Below are 17,865 nucleotides of genomic sequence, written 5' to 3'. Positions count from 1 at the left end.
TCGACCCTGACCCTTTTTAAGGTGTGGTTCTTCTTTGCACCTCTATTGATGTCTTGTCAAATTTGTGGATTATGGGCAATAATCAGCTAATCTACAGAGATGGGTGGAGTAGATGGACTCCTCCTGATAAAACAAGAACTTATTTAAACTTCCTCAAACTTGAAGTGAAGCCAGTTCCAAATTTTTCTGGAGTTTTTAAGACAGTGTTTAACTGTTAAGAAATCATACATCGAGAGAGATTCATATGTGTATGTATAAATACATATTCATATTTGCCTTTAGTTTTGCATTTTTGAATTCCAACTGGCCTTTCTCTTGCTATATCTTATCCAAATGGAAGAAGGAAGTTTCAAAAAGTTTTCAGAAAAGTCTGCTGTCACTGCATTTCCTGAGCAGCTCCATTGTGATCCTCTGGGTCTCTGGAGTACTCCTTGGGTCACAGGGGGACATTCCTCACAGCGCACTGCTCTTTCTGCACAGATTATCAGTAGTTTTTATACTGATTGCGATTTAGAGATCTTTTTATGTATCCAGCAGATTAGAAGATGGGAGTGAAATAATTTTTGTTTTTCTTTTGTACTATGTATCATCCATTTCTGTAACCTGAAACTAGAAGTCAGTAGCTAAGCTGAGGAAAGCCGAAGGAAGGAGTATAAAGTTTTATGTTAATGAATGCAGTGATTCTTCTAAGAGGATTTTATCTGTGCTCTAGTTCTCATATTTCTTCAAAAAATAATAGACATGATTATCTATCCACAAAATATTCATTGCCAATAAAAATATACCTTTAAAATAATATATTTAATCACTCCCACCCCATTGCTTTCCCACTTTTTCCACCTTCTGTTGCAGTCATCACTCTTAGGCTACTTCTACAGAGAGCCAAAGTGAAGATAAACAAAAAGAGCTGGAGATCTCTTGATGCTGTATGATGACACATTCACACTTATATAAGTGTCACAGAACTTCTTTCTTACTGTGACATTTTTCTTAATAAAGGCAGTGGTTTTGCTGGGAACTGTGTGCATGCTTACACCAGGGCTAAATTTGTTTCTAATTATCTGGCACAATTGCCATAGCAGAGCATGCTGTGTATGCCAGCACTACACAGATAGGGAGTTTGTGAGAAGAGACACATTCTGGATTTAGAATGTGTAAAGCAGCTGAGGAGTTCACCACGAGGCAGGGGTGTGAAAACTTTACTTACAAGTTGTTTTTTCCAACTGTGTCCTCCCTGCAGCTGATGGAGTAATAGAGTTGTAATGGTTTGCTTACAGGCAGTCAATTAGGCACCTACAGTTACTCCACAGGGTGTAGATTTTACATGAGTGGCTTATTCATAAATAAAAAGAATTACTGCAAATTTTGCTCTAATGTTCTCTGTTCCTAAACATCACTACATTATTTATTCCAAATCTTGTCACACTCACACGCAAGGTCTTTGTTTGCTTTCCTGTCCTCTTTACTACCAGGGTAGATTGACATAGTCTGATTTGTGATATCCTGTTCTCTAGCACACAACATATGTTTTTCCTGCCTTAGAGGTACTAGAATGCATATGTTAAAGGGTCAGTTTTGAATGGAGGAACTTAAAGGAAGACCCTGAATCTGAAAGAATTAGTAATGCTTAATTGGTATTATTAATGCTGAATTGGTATTATGAATCCTGAAGCCAGTATTGCACTGTATGGTTTTGAAGGGATGGTGCCACTGGAGATATTTTCAAAGAGAGATTTAGGCTTCTGACCATTCATGAAAACTGAAAGTCAAATACTATGATGTCACACCTTTTGTGTATGTACAAGGAATGAAATGTACAATGCACATGTACAAATTATTCCAAAACAAGGAATGACAGTCAGTATCCCTACTTTCCCCAAGCAGTTGAACTGAATTTATTTAGTTAGACATAGTGAGAAAGAAGATACATGACTTATGCTGTAAGCACAATTTTAACTGTTTTCTGGTCTATGTACATGTAGATACATATGTGTATGTATATGCAAAGAGATAGCAGTATGGAGATAAAGAATAGAAAAAATATTTACAATATTTTAATTATTAAAATGTTAAATAACTAAGAATCATAGGTAAATTCAGGACTGCTCCATAATCCGTGTATTAAATCCTCTTAAACACTTCCTCCTTTGACAGCTATTTTCTCCTGCTCCTCTAAGAAGCCTCTTCATAGAACAAACATTAATACCCGCTCCCCCCCCAATTTCAGCATTCCAGTCATTGTACTCTCTTATCAACACTTTTCCCTCTTCTCCCCACCCCCATGTCCTTCCCCTCCTTTCTCTCATTCTTCTCCCACTGTGGACTTTAAGTGGAATGCGGGTGGGATTGAGTTTAAGCGGCAGGCAGACAGACAGCAGGAAAAGGCTGTATATACAAATGCATCCCAGGTGTCCTGACATGTCCTTGCCCTGCACATGGTCACACTTGCTGTTGACAGGATGATGAACTTCAGCCCAGAATCAGCACCCATAATAAGACAATGATGTCACTGGCTCAGTCCCACTACAGACTGTTGTGGAAGAGGGAACGCAGCTATGATGTGAATGCAAACAACTGCAAGAAGTATTTCATAGGAAGATCTTGCCATGTAAGAGATATTTTCTCTGTCTTTTCTCTCTCTTTTTCAATATTTAATATAGCTTCTTTGCACTGTTGATTTATTTACAATGTCATACACTTCTATAGTACTAGGTAAATAAATATGTATAAATACAATGCATCTATTAATAGTCATTGGGGGATCTTTTTAAAGAGTAATAAGTATCTCCAGGTCATAAAAGATTAAATGTCGGGCCAGAAAATTTTGGATGTTGACATCTGGATGTTGACACATCTATTGTTATTACACCTACGTTTGCCAGGTTTCATAAAATGCTGCCAGTCTCTGCACACTTGCCCTGCAGTCAGCTCTCCCTCCAAGGAGAAGTGGGATTTTATAGCATCCAGTACACAGCAAGGAATGCATATGAGAACTTTGATAGATAGACATATATAAATATATATATGTTTATACACACGCACAAAATATATCTATTTCGCTCATTTGTTCATGCAAAAAGAAAAATGACTACACAAAAGGAACAATACAGAAATTCATAGACTAGTTCATAGACTAGTTTTCACTTTGGGGTACATTATTTCATGGATCTGTTTCTTTCAGAATGTAGCGTATCTACAAAGGTATAGCTGTTATTTAGCTTGAACATTATTTCATATAGTAAAGTTTTTTTAGAGTGATAGCCACTCATTAACTGATTTCCTATGGATGCTGCAACAGGGGAGTTCAGAAAGAGACATGAAGGGGAAAAGGTAATAGTGCCATACTCCAGTCCAGAAAGACTGTGTTGGATGTAGGAGTTAACATGTGCTACACATTATTAACAGCCTCCAGGGTGCTTTTGTCTGAGTAAGCTCAAAGCAGGAGCTGCATTTCATAGCTACTGTACTGGGTTCATAGCACATACCTCTAATGCACACCTATGATATAGTGGCTCGGACTGAATCCCCACACCATGGCTGTCTGGAATAGTGGTATTGCATTTCCACAGACTTCGTTGCCAAGAATATTCTCATTTTGTTACAAACATACTTTCAGGCTTTGATTCCTAAGATAGGTCAGAGCTCCTCTGGTCCCTGTAGAGCACTGCCAGTCACATGGTCACCTGATTCAGACCAGCCTAGATACAGTTGGAATTGCTATGTCACTTTAAGCCTTTTCCAGGGAGAGGCTTGCTGTGCGTACTGGTAGCTTAGGAGCGGCATTTAAATAAGTAGAGATGTAGCTGGAGCCTGGCAGAGTAAACAGAACTAGCAGAAAGAGGGAGCTGTATGGAAAAATAAAGTGATTCACGAATCTACAGAACAGTAACATGTAGGGAGATTGTCTGAGCACAGCTCTAAATGCAGTCACATAAAGCTCAGTCTCTCAGCTCTGAGAGTCATGGGTTTAGAGCTGCTATATGAAGAACTTATATCTTGAAGGTCACCTTCAACTTAAAGGTGAAGAAGATGGTGATTGGGACATGCTGGAAGTATCTATTTCCAAGAAGAAATAAAAAAAAAACAAACCACCACCTTTTTTTGCTTCCTGACAGTATATACTTTTAAGATTCATAACCCATGCAGCTTTAATATGTAACAATTTTCTTCTACAACAGCTTCATGACTCTGTACTTGAAGATGACTCCCTGTCTCGACAGCCTTCTGGGCAACCCAGTCCAGCTTGCACAATCCACAAGAACACATCCAGCTCCATTAAAGGGCTAAAGTCCTTCCAGTGCATTTGAAATTATCTGCCAGAACTATCTCAGTGTACAAAACTGAGGTTATGATCAACTTTGTCAACAGTTCTGAAAAAGTTTCCATTTTCTACAGAATATATTTTAGCCTCTTTTAATAAGTATCTTGAGAGTCAAATTATGATATTCAAAATCCTAAATGTTTTTAGCTGAAAAAAGCAATGCCATCTAAAATTTCTTGATTTGGATGAGAGGAGGGAACAAGTTTGACCAAAGTGTTTAGATTTTAAGTTTTTAACTGAACTGGAAAACATATATTGAAAACACCCCCTAGACCACTTCTGTCTCCCAGAGGCATTCTATATTGCTACCCACTAAAGAAATGATAAGGTAACATACTCCTGATCTCAATGGACAACTCTGAATCCAAACTTTTTCCAAACTCTTAGGATTTTCTGTTCAGTGCATAAAAGAAGTAGCTGGACTGCTGTGAATTTTAAATCCAGACACTTGCTTACTCCATCTTCCCGTAAACTGTTTTCCAGTCTATTGTGTTCTGATACAGGGAATCAAAACAGATATCCTTTCTGGACAAAAGCCCAAAGAACCAGGTTGGCTGACATAATTCACATGTTTCCAATGTACACTAAGTCTGTTGTACACCAATTTCACTAACAACTTGGCATGCATTTAGTGGTGGCATCATTTCAAGGGATGGAGAATCATAGGAAAGTTTTTGTGCTAGATTCTGTCTCCTGAAACTGCTTTGCTTAAGGGATCAGTGCACAGGCTTCCTGGAGTTTCCTTTAATTGTTTGTGGAGAGCGGTGTTGCAGATACTGAACAGATCAGGCCTCACTGTGACACAGATAACTCTAGTGGGCTTTGATTTATTTTGACATTTTATAATTTATAAGTATAGCCCACCCATTGTATTTAACTTTGCTGTGACTAGGCTGTGGGTAGTGGCTGTTGCTAGACCAAATATGATAGACTGTCACCATGGACTGCTACCAATCAAAGCTCTTTGGCAACTCAGTTAGTAGCAGTGGGTACTTCTGAAACTACGTGTTTGCAGACACAATAGCTGCCCTGCAGTCATGGGTGAACTCAGTTTTGTGTGTAGTTTAGAGATAAATTTATTGAGCTGTCTACATTGTAATCTAAATGTACAATATTAATGTCAGATAGATTAGGTGGGACTGATGTTTAGAAAGAGGTATCATCTTTGGAGAAGCCTAATTACATAGTCAATATGCCATCAGAATGTCCAGAAGACAGCATAACAGGAGATGCTACTATTGTATCCTTCTTCAAGGTGTTTAGAAAACCACTTGCAACAGCTAAGTCATACTAAGCAATACAATGAAGAGAGCCAGGAAATCTTTTTCCTTTCTTTTTGCTTAATCCCACTCTTGGAGCAAGGATCCTTCAGGCCTTTTGCACAGAGGCCAAAATCAATGCTGAATAGCAGTGCAGAAGCAAAAAAATGGAGGAGGATTCTGATTTAGCCGGCTATAGGGAGAGATACAATACAAAGATTTATATAACTATTACCCACACATTTCCTCAGATGATCATTTCATTATTCTTCTGCCAAGGCTTTAAGCTGCTGACATTCAGCTGGCTACTTTATTTATTTATTTAAGTGTTCAAGGGTTTGAGATTATGTTTCAAACTGCAGCTTTGCAATCTTTCTGCAACGTTTTGTCAGCTGGCTTCTCTCAGTGCAATATCATTGGGGCAATAATTATGTCATCTAGCTTTAAAACTGCTTAAAAAGAAAAGATAAAAAAGGCAACACAAAAAGGGGTAAACCTTTCACCTCTTCAAAGAGCAGGTATTCATAGGATCTTTTCCAGCTCATAACAACATATCCCACTAATAGTACCTCAATTGTTTGGAGAGGGCTTGGCCAACGTTCTAAACAATGATAACCTACATTTACCAGCATCCAGTAGGTCAGACATGAATTGAAGTACCCACTAGAGACATAAGGTCCTAATCTTTCTTTTTTCCCCTTGGATGATCCACCATTAAAGCACTTCAGAATGGTTCTTGTCATCGTAACTCACTGGCTTACTCTCAAGAGCCTGTCATCGGCCCTGTGTTTCCAACAAGCTTTCCTCTTGAAAGAGAAAAATGGAAGGAAATACCTGCTTCAAGTTTAAATTCAGTCTGAAAGAGATGACAACAATAATTTTTGTTTTAAGCATTGTCATTTTAAAGGAAAACACAGTGTCTTACTTCATAATATGATTGCTAAATTACACTGACAATAGATCTCTTTAAAACTGTCGAGAAAGCAGAAGGTGAAATGGTGCTATTTTGGCACTGCTAAATTTTTCGTTGTTCATGTGATTATTCATTGTTCAGCCTAATAAGTGAAGCAGAGCTAAAGTGGTGTAATGGTGTGTGGCTGCTAAAGTGCATTAACAAAGTAGTCATCATCTAACCGTACAGGGCTATTTAGACTGCAGAGCAGGGAACCAGAGGAAATTTCCAACTTCGTCCACAGGACTGACCTGTTTCTAAAGGATGGCACAAGAGCAAGCCTTAGAAAAGAAGAATGTCTATGCTATGGCTGCTATGACATATCAGTAACACAAAGACACTGTAGCGCTACTTCCTATTTTAGTATAGCACAGGTGACAACAGTATTTATCCTCAGTCATAGAGAGACTGCTGTGGTGCAGTTTATACTCCTGTGTTGTTTATATCTCGGTACTCCGTTAGTCTTATTTGCTATTAGTGCTCCGTTTTTGTTTTTTTTTTTTTTTCACAGTTTGTCTGAATTTTCCAGTCAAAGAAAGGACTATTAAATCTCCCAAAGAAGCAAATCCTTTTCAGTGACGTGTACGTTTATTTTTTTTTTTAATAGGGAAAGCCTCAAGAGTTCCACACCTATGCAGGAAATTTAATACATATCAGTGTTAAGATTATTTCTTCAAAAGTGTGTTAGGAAAGTTTCTTCCATACTCTGCTTACATATTTATGCCCTTTTCAAGTAATCTTCATATGTCACTCTGTTGTCTTTGAACTCTTTAGCCTGACTCACTGCTATTTGGCAAAGCACTTTGTTTGCCACTAATAACTCCTCATCACTAAGATGCTATTATGATGGTTGGGGGTCAGCAGGAGGAGCTCTTACATTGAGCTGGCAGCTGAAACAATCAGGAGCTGACCAGTCATTCCTGTAATAGATGAAGGGGCGGAAGCTCTCCAACCTAATGTGTCACCTTTTACAATACTGCTTTGTCAGTTTTAGTCACCCAGAGAGTTCTGGGTAGCAGGGTGGCTTTACTTCTGCTATGGCCTTTGCTAGTTCCTCTTTGAGACAGATTCATTCTGGGTATGGACATTAACCAGATTATGAGAGGAAAGGTGACAGCTTGCAACCTCATTCTGTTCTGGGAATACGTGTACATGTGCGTAAATGAAGCATGTGGGGAGAACAATTAGTGTAGAACATATCTGGCTTACGGATCACTATCAATTTTTTCTGTTTCATAGGTAAAGTCAAAATGTTTAGTCCTGTGAAAAAGATGAAACAATTATCTTGAGATAGTTTCCACCTTTTGACAACTTTCTTGTCAAGTTTCTTCACTTTTTTGTTTTCTAGATTTGATTAACGCTGCATGCAGTAGCTGTATGAAAGAAAAAGTTGAGCATCGGAACTATGCTTTGACACGAAGCGGAACAAGTGACAAATTTGTGTGAATTGTCATTATGTTGTACATAAATTTGTCTATAATTTGTTCAAAGAGGCCTATGTATGAATATGTGCATAGAGCACACACCTTTACAACTTGGACTTACTGCCTTAATTTGGGAGCAAGCAACACCAATTACAAAGTCAGAGTTTGTGGTACAGGCCCATAGCCATAGAAATCTGCATGTAAATTGTCAACTCATTTCACTTTAATCTAGATATCATTTGGTGTAACAGTTCATTAGCAGCCTGGTTTACATTCCAACTCAGATAAGCATTGAAAAGATTCTCTGTTCTGCTTTCAGTCTTCCTGTCTGATCTATGTTTAACATGCTCCCTTGCCTTCATGTTTCCAGTGGAACTTATAATTTTGTATCATCACTCACCTGGTTCATGACAGATCATAAAATAGCCATTATTACTTCAAGTCCTACATCTCATTGTTTGCTAAGCAGTTTCCTTTTTCTCCTTCTTAAATTTCTTGTTATGCACCCGTTAATATAATATCTAGCTTTTTGAACTAGGGTCTGCATCCTTAATAGAAAAAAAGTACCTCATGGCAAGTTCTCTTACGTAATGAAATGAATAACAGCATATACTTGTATAACTACGAATACATGCATCAAAAGTAAAACAGAAATATCCTGGAAGTTTTTAATTGGAACAATATTTTCTAAACTATTTTGTCTTTTCTATTTGCATTTACTTTCTTTTACATACTTCAGTAAACTACTTGTTTCAAGTCTGTCTTAACATCATAAACACAAAACATTTTCCTGAGAAAAAGCATGGAAATAAAAGACATTTTGATTGATCAATTAGATACAGGACATCTGGGTTGATGCTTGCTTCTAAACAACCAAGGTGCACTATGATTTCAACATGTCAGTCGATCTCTCTGTGCCTCACTTTTCCACTCTCTAAAAGGTAGATCATACTATTTATATACTATATAGTATGTTGATATGAATCATAGAATCATAGAATCAAAGAATCGTTAAGGTTGGAAAAGATCCTTAAGATCATCAGGTCCAACCGTTAACCTATCACTGTCAAGTCTTCACTATACCATGTCCTCAAGCACCACATCTATCCGGTCTTTAAATACCTCCAGGGATGGAGACTCAACCACTTCCCTGGGTAGCCTCTTCCAATGCTTGAATACCCTCTTGGTGAAGAAGTTTTTCCTAATATCTAACCTAAACCTCCCCTGACACAGCTTGAGGCCATTTCCTCTTGTCCTATCACTCATTACTAGGGAGAAGAGACCGACCCCCACCTCGCTACAACCTCCTTTCAGGTAGTTGTAGAGAGCAATAAGGTCTCCCCTCAGCCTCCTCTTCTCCAAACTAAACAACCCCAGTTCCCTCAGCTGCTCCTCATAAGACTTGTACTCCAGACCCTTCACCAACTTCGTTGCCCTCCTCTGGACACGCTCCAGCACCTTAATGTCCTTCTTGGAGTGAGGGGCCCAAAACTGAACACAGTACTCGAGGTGTGGCCTCACCAATGCCAAGTACAGGGGCACTATCACCTCCCTGGTCCTGCTGGCCTCACTATTCTTGATACAGGCCAGGATGCCATTGGCCCTCTTGGCCACCTGAGCACACTGCTGGCTCATGTTCAGGTGGCTGTCAACCAACACCCCAAGGTCCTTTTCCTCCAGGCAGCTCTCCAGCCACTCCTCCCCCAGCCTGTAGTGTTGCATGGGGTTGTTGTGACCCAAGTGCAGGACCCAGCACTTAGCCTTGTTGAATCTCATGCAGTTGGCCACGGCCCAACGATCCAGCCTGTCCAGGTCCCTCTGCAGGGCCTTCCTATCCTCCAGCAGATCGACACTTCCACCCAACTTGGTGTCATCTGCAAACTTACTGAGGGTGCACTAAATCCCCTCATCCAGATCATCAATGAAGATGTTGAACAGGACCGGCCCCAACACTGAGCCCTGGGGAACACCACTCGTGACTGGCCACCAACTGGATTTGACTCCATTCACCACCACTCTCTGGGCTTGGCCGTCCAGCCAGTTTTTAAGCCAGCGCAGAGTGCACTTGTCCAAGCCGTGAGCAGCCAGCTTCTCCAGCAGAATGCTGTGGGAGACAGTGTCAAAGGCCGTACTAAAGTCCAGGTAGACAACATCCACAGCCTTCCCCTCATCCACTAAGCGGGTCACCTTGTCATAGAAGGAGACCACGTTAGTGAAACAGGATCTCCCTGTCATAAACCCATGCTGGCTGAGCCTGATCCCCTGGCTGTCCCGTACTTGCTACATAATGGCACTCAAGATGATTTGTTCCATGAACATATGAAAATATGAAAATTATTAATATTTGTAAAGGTATTTTCAGGTATTACAGAAATATATTAACTGTGTTATTTGCCACATTTTCATGTGTGTGACATTATTCTGTCTAACAATACTAATAGACAAAATACAAGCTTGAGCCTGAGCAGCAATGTGAATTCCATGTGTGTACAGGATCTCACAACACTCTTCACTGTTTGCTTACCTGCCTCTAAGGCCATATAAAGCCCATCTGCCTTAACACACTCTTTATTTGATACACTACTGTCAGATTTGTTTCTACCAACATGTGCCCCTCCCTTTGATCTGTTCTGTTTCTATTTTTATGTGCCTTATCAGTAGCTGTGGGTTATCTATGGACTTATTTTCAAAGAACAGTTCTTTTAAAAGAGTGCAGGTTATCTGAAGGTGGATTATTCATATGAAAATATCGTAACTATTTCTCCCCTTACCCCTTGTCTTTCAATACCTCTATTAAAAGCCTTTGCATTATTGTCACCCAACACCTCCAAAGAACACTATAACTGCATTCCACTTTCCAACATCACTCTGAAATGAGGCAGTAAAAATTGCTGCCTGTCAGTACTGGACTGTCTTTCATTATTTACATGACCCGCTCCAAGATTTGAGCATATTTACTATTGTTATTTATTCAGGATCAGTTCCCTAGCATAATGTTCTCAGGAGAGGCACTGGAGATTATTCCTTTTCAGCAGTTTTAATTATTTTCTCCCAGGTCTTAGAAAAAAGTTTAAATAAAATGCTGCTTTCTCCCTTTCTTTTCTCATCTGTTGTGATGGTTCTCCTGGTTTATACCTATGAACAACCTTGTCATCCTCTTTTAAACTGACTTGATGAAGATCAACCTCTGCTGGTCAAATATCAACGCCTATGATGTTAAGGAAAAATATCTGTTTTGTTGCAGTCTCCTGAAAATATTCATACCTTGTCTTTTCACTGCTGCATAGATTGGAAACTCCCTGGTGACAGAACATTGTTTGTTTGTTTGTTTGTTTGTTTGTTTTTCTTTGCATAGTGCTCTTTTGCTGTCATCATTAAAATTTTTAGGAATCCTGGTCTTAGAAATTAATTTCAATTTATTTTCAATTCAAATTGGTAACTTCATGTTTGGAAGAAGATCCCCCTTTTTCTTTTTCTCTACCCCCTCAGCTACAGCTAAAAATGAAGTTCCCTTCAGTTCTCTCACATGTCTTCGCAACTGTTACATTTGCTGTTGAGATGGATTTGCAATTCTTTCACATCTATGGTAAGAAGCCTTTGCAAAGAACTAGGGCAGTCTCAATACAAGTAAAGAAAGGAATAGAGAGATGACCTCCTTTAGAGCTTTTTCCTCTTTCCAAACAAGTTCCTTGTTCAGAGGTAGGTGAAAGGGAATCTCTGATACTCCTCCCTCACCTCAGGTCAGCCTTCTCAAAACATGAAAATAGACTGCAGACATAAGGTGCAAAAGATTCTCTCAGACAAGTATAAATCAGTGCTGTCAGGTACAAGTAAAGGCTCTGCTTCTTTGATAAGCAGGCGGGGGAAAACTGGGAAAGCTTTTAAAAATATCTTGAAGATTTACTACATGTATGAAATTTGTGTCTTCTAAATTAGCCTTGTGCCATGCTAGGGTACAAAGATAAATAATAATTATTATTATGGAGAAGGTTCAGAAGAAGGACAAAAAAAAATAAGGCATGTAATTCTTGAAAGGATATGTGAGAAGGGAGATTTGTATAGAAACGATGAGTTCATGAACAGAAAAGAAAATCTGATTTCTAAAGTGAAGTCTGAACTGAAAGGACAAATCAGAAGGTGAAGATTCACACATACTCCAGAATGAATCAACTGTAGTAATGCACTCTAAATATGACAGCAATCAGCCCCCATGGATTCTTGGACAAGCTTGCATGACTGAGAGTTATTTCTGTCTGCATCATCCCCAGCACTATAGCTACTGTGCACTTACCAAAGGAAAAATATATTCACTGCACAGTATGAAACTGACTGCATCTGCTGAAACAAGCTACAGTGCTGGTTTGATAGAGAGGGAAATACATAAGGGACACTGATGCTAGTGTATCATAATGAAGCACATGAGAGTGAGAGCAGTTGAATCCCTACAATGTGCACACCAGATGATTCTCTAATGTCTGCGAGTGAGAAGTATTAATAAAGTCAGCCCGAGACAAGCCCAGATTTTATTTTTTTTTTCATGAAAGGAGATCAACTGGAGAATTATGTCCAAAATTTTTATAACTCTAAATGATAAAATACTCCAGCTATGCTAAGGGAACCTCTGCAAGAGCTAAATCTTTAGGATCCTCCCTGCTGTACTTTGTTCACTCCTCATTTTGGTAAACACTATTAGACACAAGTAGACATAAAGGGGGCCAGAAAACTACCTTGACCTCTCTAAAAGAACCTCTGAATGGGAAAATGAAAAGGTGTTATGGCCCACTCAGGATGTCAGTGTCAGGCATCTTGTTTCCAGAATTCTTTGCATTCCTACTCCTATGCTAACTTCTCTTATCTTGGAAGATACTCACCTTTTTTCATTTCCAATTCCTTTCTATGTAATACTCTTAGGAAATCTCTTCTCACATAATTACCCACTATTCAATTAATGATCCAAATTCCCTACTGAGCTCGATTTTTTGTCAGATAGGACAGACGTAAAATTGGTACTACACAAACCAGAGCATGCTGGGACACTGTGTCTAATACTTATAAACTGCTGTGAATGTGAAAAAAAATGTTGTTGAAAGCAAAATATGATTAACATGGTTCTGTGCCCACTACATATAAAGGCAAAATTACCATTTACTTTAATGACACAGGAGTAAGTTCTATTTCTCATTGACCACCACTGATTTAAAGATAAATTCTGCCAACTTTACTAACATGGAAAGCCAGGGGCAGGGAGCTCAGAGACTACTGGCTAAGCAAAGCAAAATCCACACTCTATGTTTAAAATAAATTCACTTTTACTGTGATTGTGTTCCTTTTTCATTCATTACCCATGAATATTCTAGTCAACAGGTTTCACTAGAAACAGCATAAATTTAGCACATATTGCAAATTATTTGCAGAAAACAGATCTCTTATTCACACTCTTGATTGTTCACATCATGATTTACATGCTTGTGACAAATGTGATTACTTTGTTTCAGTCTGCCAGTGGCATGATGACTCAGACTGCATTACAATGAACAGGTATTTCCCCACACAGTTTTATAACTAAGAAGAAAGTGTGTGGCTAAAAAGAAAAATGTTTAACATAAGGTTAGATAAAGAAAAATGACATAAGCCACTCACAGATGAATTAATAGGCTGACATAAAGAAGCTTCCTGTAGGCTTATCTCAACTTGCTAACATGTTAAAAGCACTATCAAATCTTCTCCAGGATTGTGCTTGATGTTAACTACCTAACTAACATGTGGTAAGTTGTTAACTTTTTTTGTTGGTAAAGAAAAAGGACTAGGGGATCATCTGTAATGTTCTAGCATGGAAGAGGTTGTTATACAGTTTTCATTGAAAAGTTGCTGGAAGCAATTTTTATATTGTTTAGTTTTCAGTATCTAACTTTTGCTACCAATCAGGGGCTGATTCTTATACAGTTAATTGAGACAAAATGAGGTGCCTCTTCATAACACATTCCAGAAGTTGAGAATTAGGATCTTTGCCTGAAAGAGAGGGAGGAATAGTCTATCTATCTCTTTGAATTTTCTATACCTAGACCTATTAGATAGGTACCTTAATTAAGAACCTGTGTACAGATGGTATAAGTATTTCTGCATAGAACAAGTCCAAGCGGTTCTCTCTAAGGCTGTTGCTTACCCTCTTGCTCACCTAGACCACACAACTGGATTGACCAGGGGTCAGTAACCCCTAAGAAAAGTTAAGCAAGTTTTACATAAGCTGCTGAGAAAGAGCAGGGAGGTAGCTATAAACTCAATAACGCTGTCCATTAGAGGATCCAAAGAAGCTGTCCACGTTCCTATCATGGTACAATACTTACTTAGATAATTATGCTTATGCTGCGTAATAGAGTACGCCACAAAGATCTGTGAAGTGATGCCAAGCTGATCATATGTACATGATTACAGACACACTTTTACTAATAATTTATTTCCATCTCTAAATAAGTGTACCATCATCTTCCACCAAGAATACACTTTCTCTGATGCTTTCATATCTAAAGAGAGAAATCCAAGGTTATTAAATCTGCAAGTTTGGGTTTGTTCTGCAGCATAATAAATGGCTGAAATATACAAAACACCTGTGTCTGATTAAAGAATGGGAGAAATGCTGAATATCATCCTGAAAAAAGCAATACATAGAGGACTAAAGATAGCAAAAATATATATACTTAGGAAGATGAGAAATGGATAAATGTCCAGACGGTAGATATAACAATGAAAATGCTTAAACAAAATGGCATGTATTCAAAAGTGGTTCCATAAACTGCTTGCAGACAAGCTACAGACAAACTATGATTCTCATAAACTAATCTTCAAAATAGTTGAAACTGGAAATATATTTGAAAAATCATTGTATGTTATTAGATAATTCAAAACAGAAAAACAGGAGAAATTTTAAAATATTTAGTAAAAATGGCTTACTAAACTGTAATGATTATTAACTAATGCTGTTGCAAGCAAATTTCCAGTTCTATTTATGACAGGGAGAAATCTTGTTCTGACTTGCTCAAATATGAAATGACCTTCCTGGACTGTCCTTCATTAATATCAACGGGAATGGGTATCTTAAATGAAATTTTACCTAATACAGAGGACTTAGAGCCATATGTTCATATTTTTGGCTTCATGGTGTTATTACACTTGTGATGGTTTAAGGGGAAGACAGTTAAGATTTGCAGAAAAAAGGCAATTTTTTTTGGTGGACAAACTGATACAGTTAGAAAAAGCGGACAAGCTTTAGTAATCAGTATCTTGCTGAAAGGACATTTCATCAGAAAGACCATGCACTTTTTCCCAGCTGTATCAGCATTTTTAAAGGTATTTTCTCTCCCTATAAACCTTTCTTCCATTATGGTTTTAGATTCCATAGGTAGTCAAATTACCATCAATGTGGAGGAGCAGCCTTTCGCCTTTCCAGACAAACAGTTCTGCAGTTTGATAAGAGTTCTGAAATGGTCATCTTCAGTTCAGCAGTTCATTCACTGACCATCTTTTGATGCTTCATCTTTGATATTTCATGACAAGTTGGTATATATGTGTATCGTAATGACCCAAGTGATTCCATTACCATAGACCATATACAACAGTCCTCTGAACAAGGACTGCAGAACGTAGGAGCTTCCAATAAAAACAGGACCCATTTCCTTTGTGCTGAAGACTTGTCTTTTCTCTTCAGTAGAACTGGATGTATCTTCTTAGTGCTCAACATCAAAAACATGCAAAAATGTATTTTCCTAGAAAATACATTTTCAGTGTGAAGCTGAATTTAAGTAGGAGCAGTCACCTTGAAATTACCTTTTGAGTGTCATAAAATAAATAAATAAAAAATAAATATGACAATTCTATACAGCAGTGAGTTGAGAACAAAAGAAAACAAGATCAAAAAGCTCATTTTTAACTTGCGACGTGCAGCTAAACAATCTACATTTCTATTATTTGTTCCATGATATTTGGAGTTGGCTTCCTTGGACATAAGGCATCTGTGTTGCTGTCTAGCCACATTGCTTGCTAAAGAAATCTTTATGTCTAATTTCTCAGTTATATCATTTGAGGCTTAGACATTGCTCTTATCACTCATCACGGGTATTAAAAATAATTAAAGTATTTCCAAGGAAGTCTTGAGAAACAAATGCCAAGCCTGGGGGCAAGAGGCATTTGTTTGCAAATTGCAGGGATGCAGCGTCAAGCTAATGAGCAAGGCATTAGCCATTTTGATGTGCACTATCCCAGGGAGGGTGAGAAATGCAAGAGAAAGCAAAAGTCATTGCATGTTACGTACTGAACTAATGAAAGTTGTCATATCATAATTTTTGACAGGGATCGGTTTGGCTGCTACTTTGCATCTGGTATATAGTTAAATCTGCGTGTTATTGTCCCTTACTCACACAAATCTGCGTGAAAATAAACAAATAGAAAGAAGCCAATTCCAAAGTCTTTGGAAGATTCATTTCACAGAGTTCTGTTTCTTCCTGAGCTAAAGAAGTCATATTCTCCATTTATATCTCCTGTCATTGCTGATTGCTCCAACCCTTTGGATAACATTTAAAACCAGGCAGTTTATAAAATAGAAGTGGCATTACCTTCTACACTGAGATGAAAAAAACCCTATAATTAAAAAAAAAAAAAAATTAGGAAAACAATACTGAGGTAATTATTTTACCCCAAGAAGATGAAACCAAGTAGAGAGAAGTAATTGTTTAGAAATTACTCATATTGAAATTGTTGTATGCTGGGTATTCTCTGTAATCCTGAATCACACTTTCCATTCATTTTTGTGTTGGTGGAGTGCTCAAAAAAAAAAAAAAAAAACCACTATTTCAATTTTCCATGCTACATTCAAGGTTCATATTGGAAACAAATGTGAACCCTCTTTAGAATAATAACCTTCTGTTACTTTTTCCATAAGCATTTTTTTTCTCTTTTCCCTTTTAAGTCTGTAATTCTTTCTGTCTGATTTTATTAAGTGTGTGAAAAGGTAGGCAGGCTGCCCAGGTCTTGGAAATTAAAGTTCCCTAAGTAGTTCAGGTGGTTGCATGAAATCCAGAAGCTCAACAGCTAAGAAAGAAAGAACATAACAGGATGATCCCACTTTGTACAGGAAGAAATTGAGGACATCCCCATCTAGTTGACCTCTCTGCAAACTCAGTTCTGAGGTCTATTTACCATGATGGTAAAGTGAGAAGGGAAATTCGTATTAGAAGTTAGACATTCTCTTTGGCGTGCTGCAGAGAAAGGAAAAATCACACAATCCCATTTTTTCATTGATATGGAAAGCATAAGAAGGTTGTGTTTTTTAAAAATGAGGTGTGTTTTATGACAGTGGCAATATGAATTATGTAGACATTTACAACTATGTCTACATAGTTAACATCGTGATCATTTTCTCTGCTGTTCCCAGATACTCTTAAAAACAAAATGGCAGATTAGATGAACATTGCACTAAAATCTAAAATGTTGGTGACAAAAATCAAGAGACCCGACAGACAAAAACACCATCAAACTTCCTGTGCCACGCAAAAGGCATGTACCATTTTGTGGTAATCAGCCAAACACAGACCCACAGCCTTTTTAGTCTAGTGCAAACTATTTGGAAGGCAGGTGATTTTACTTTATTTTATATTATTATCATTCTTTGCCTTATTATCTGTCTTAACTAATTCATACATTCTAATAATGTTTACAAAAGTGAAAATTACAAAATGATATTTTTTTAAAAAGAAACCACCAAAAAATTATGCAACTCAGTTTAAATAAAACCAAAAGCTTTTTCAAAAAAGGAACAAGCTTCAAGAATAATGTTTCCTGTATGTTTTTTTCCGTCTTTCTGTCTTTTAACAGCATCATTGCATATTTCTCCTCTGCATGTTTGGCCACCTCCAGTTT

The sequence above is a fragment of the Platalea leucorodia genome (assembly GCF_965183815.1).
Source record: "Platalea leucorodia genome assembly, chromosome: 7".
Classification (NCBI taxonomy): Eukaryota; Metazoa; Chordata; class Aves; order Pelecaniformes; family Threskiornithidae; genus Platalea; species Platalea leucorodia.
This window is presented reverse-complemented; position numbering follows the sequence as displayed.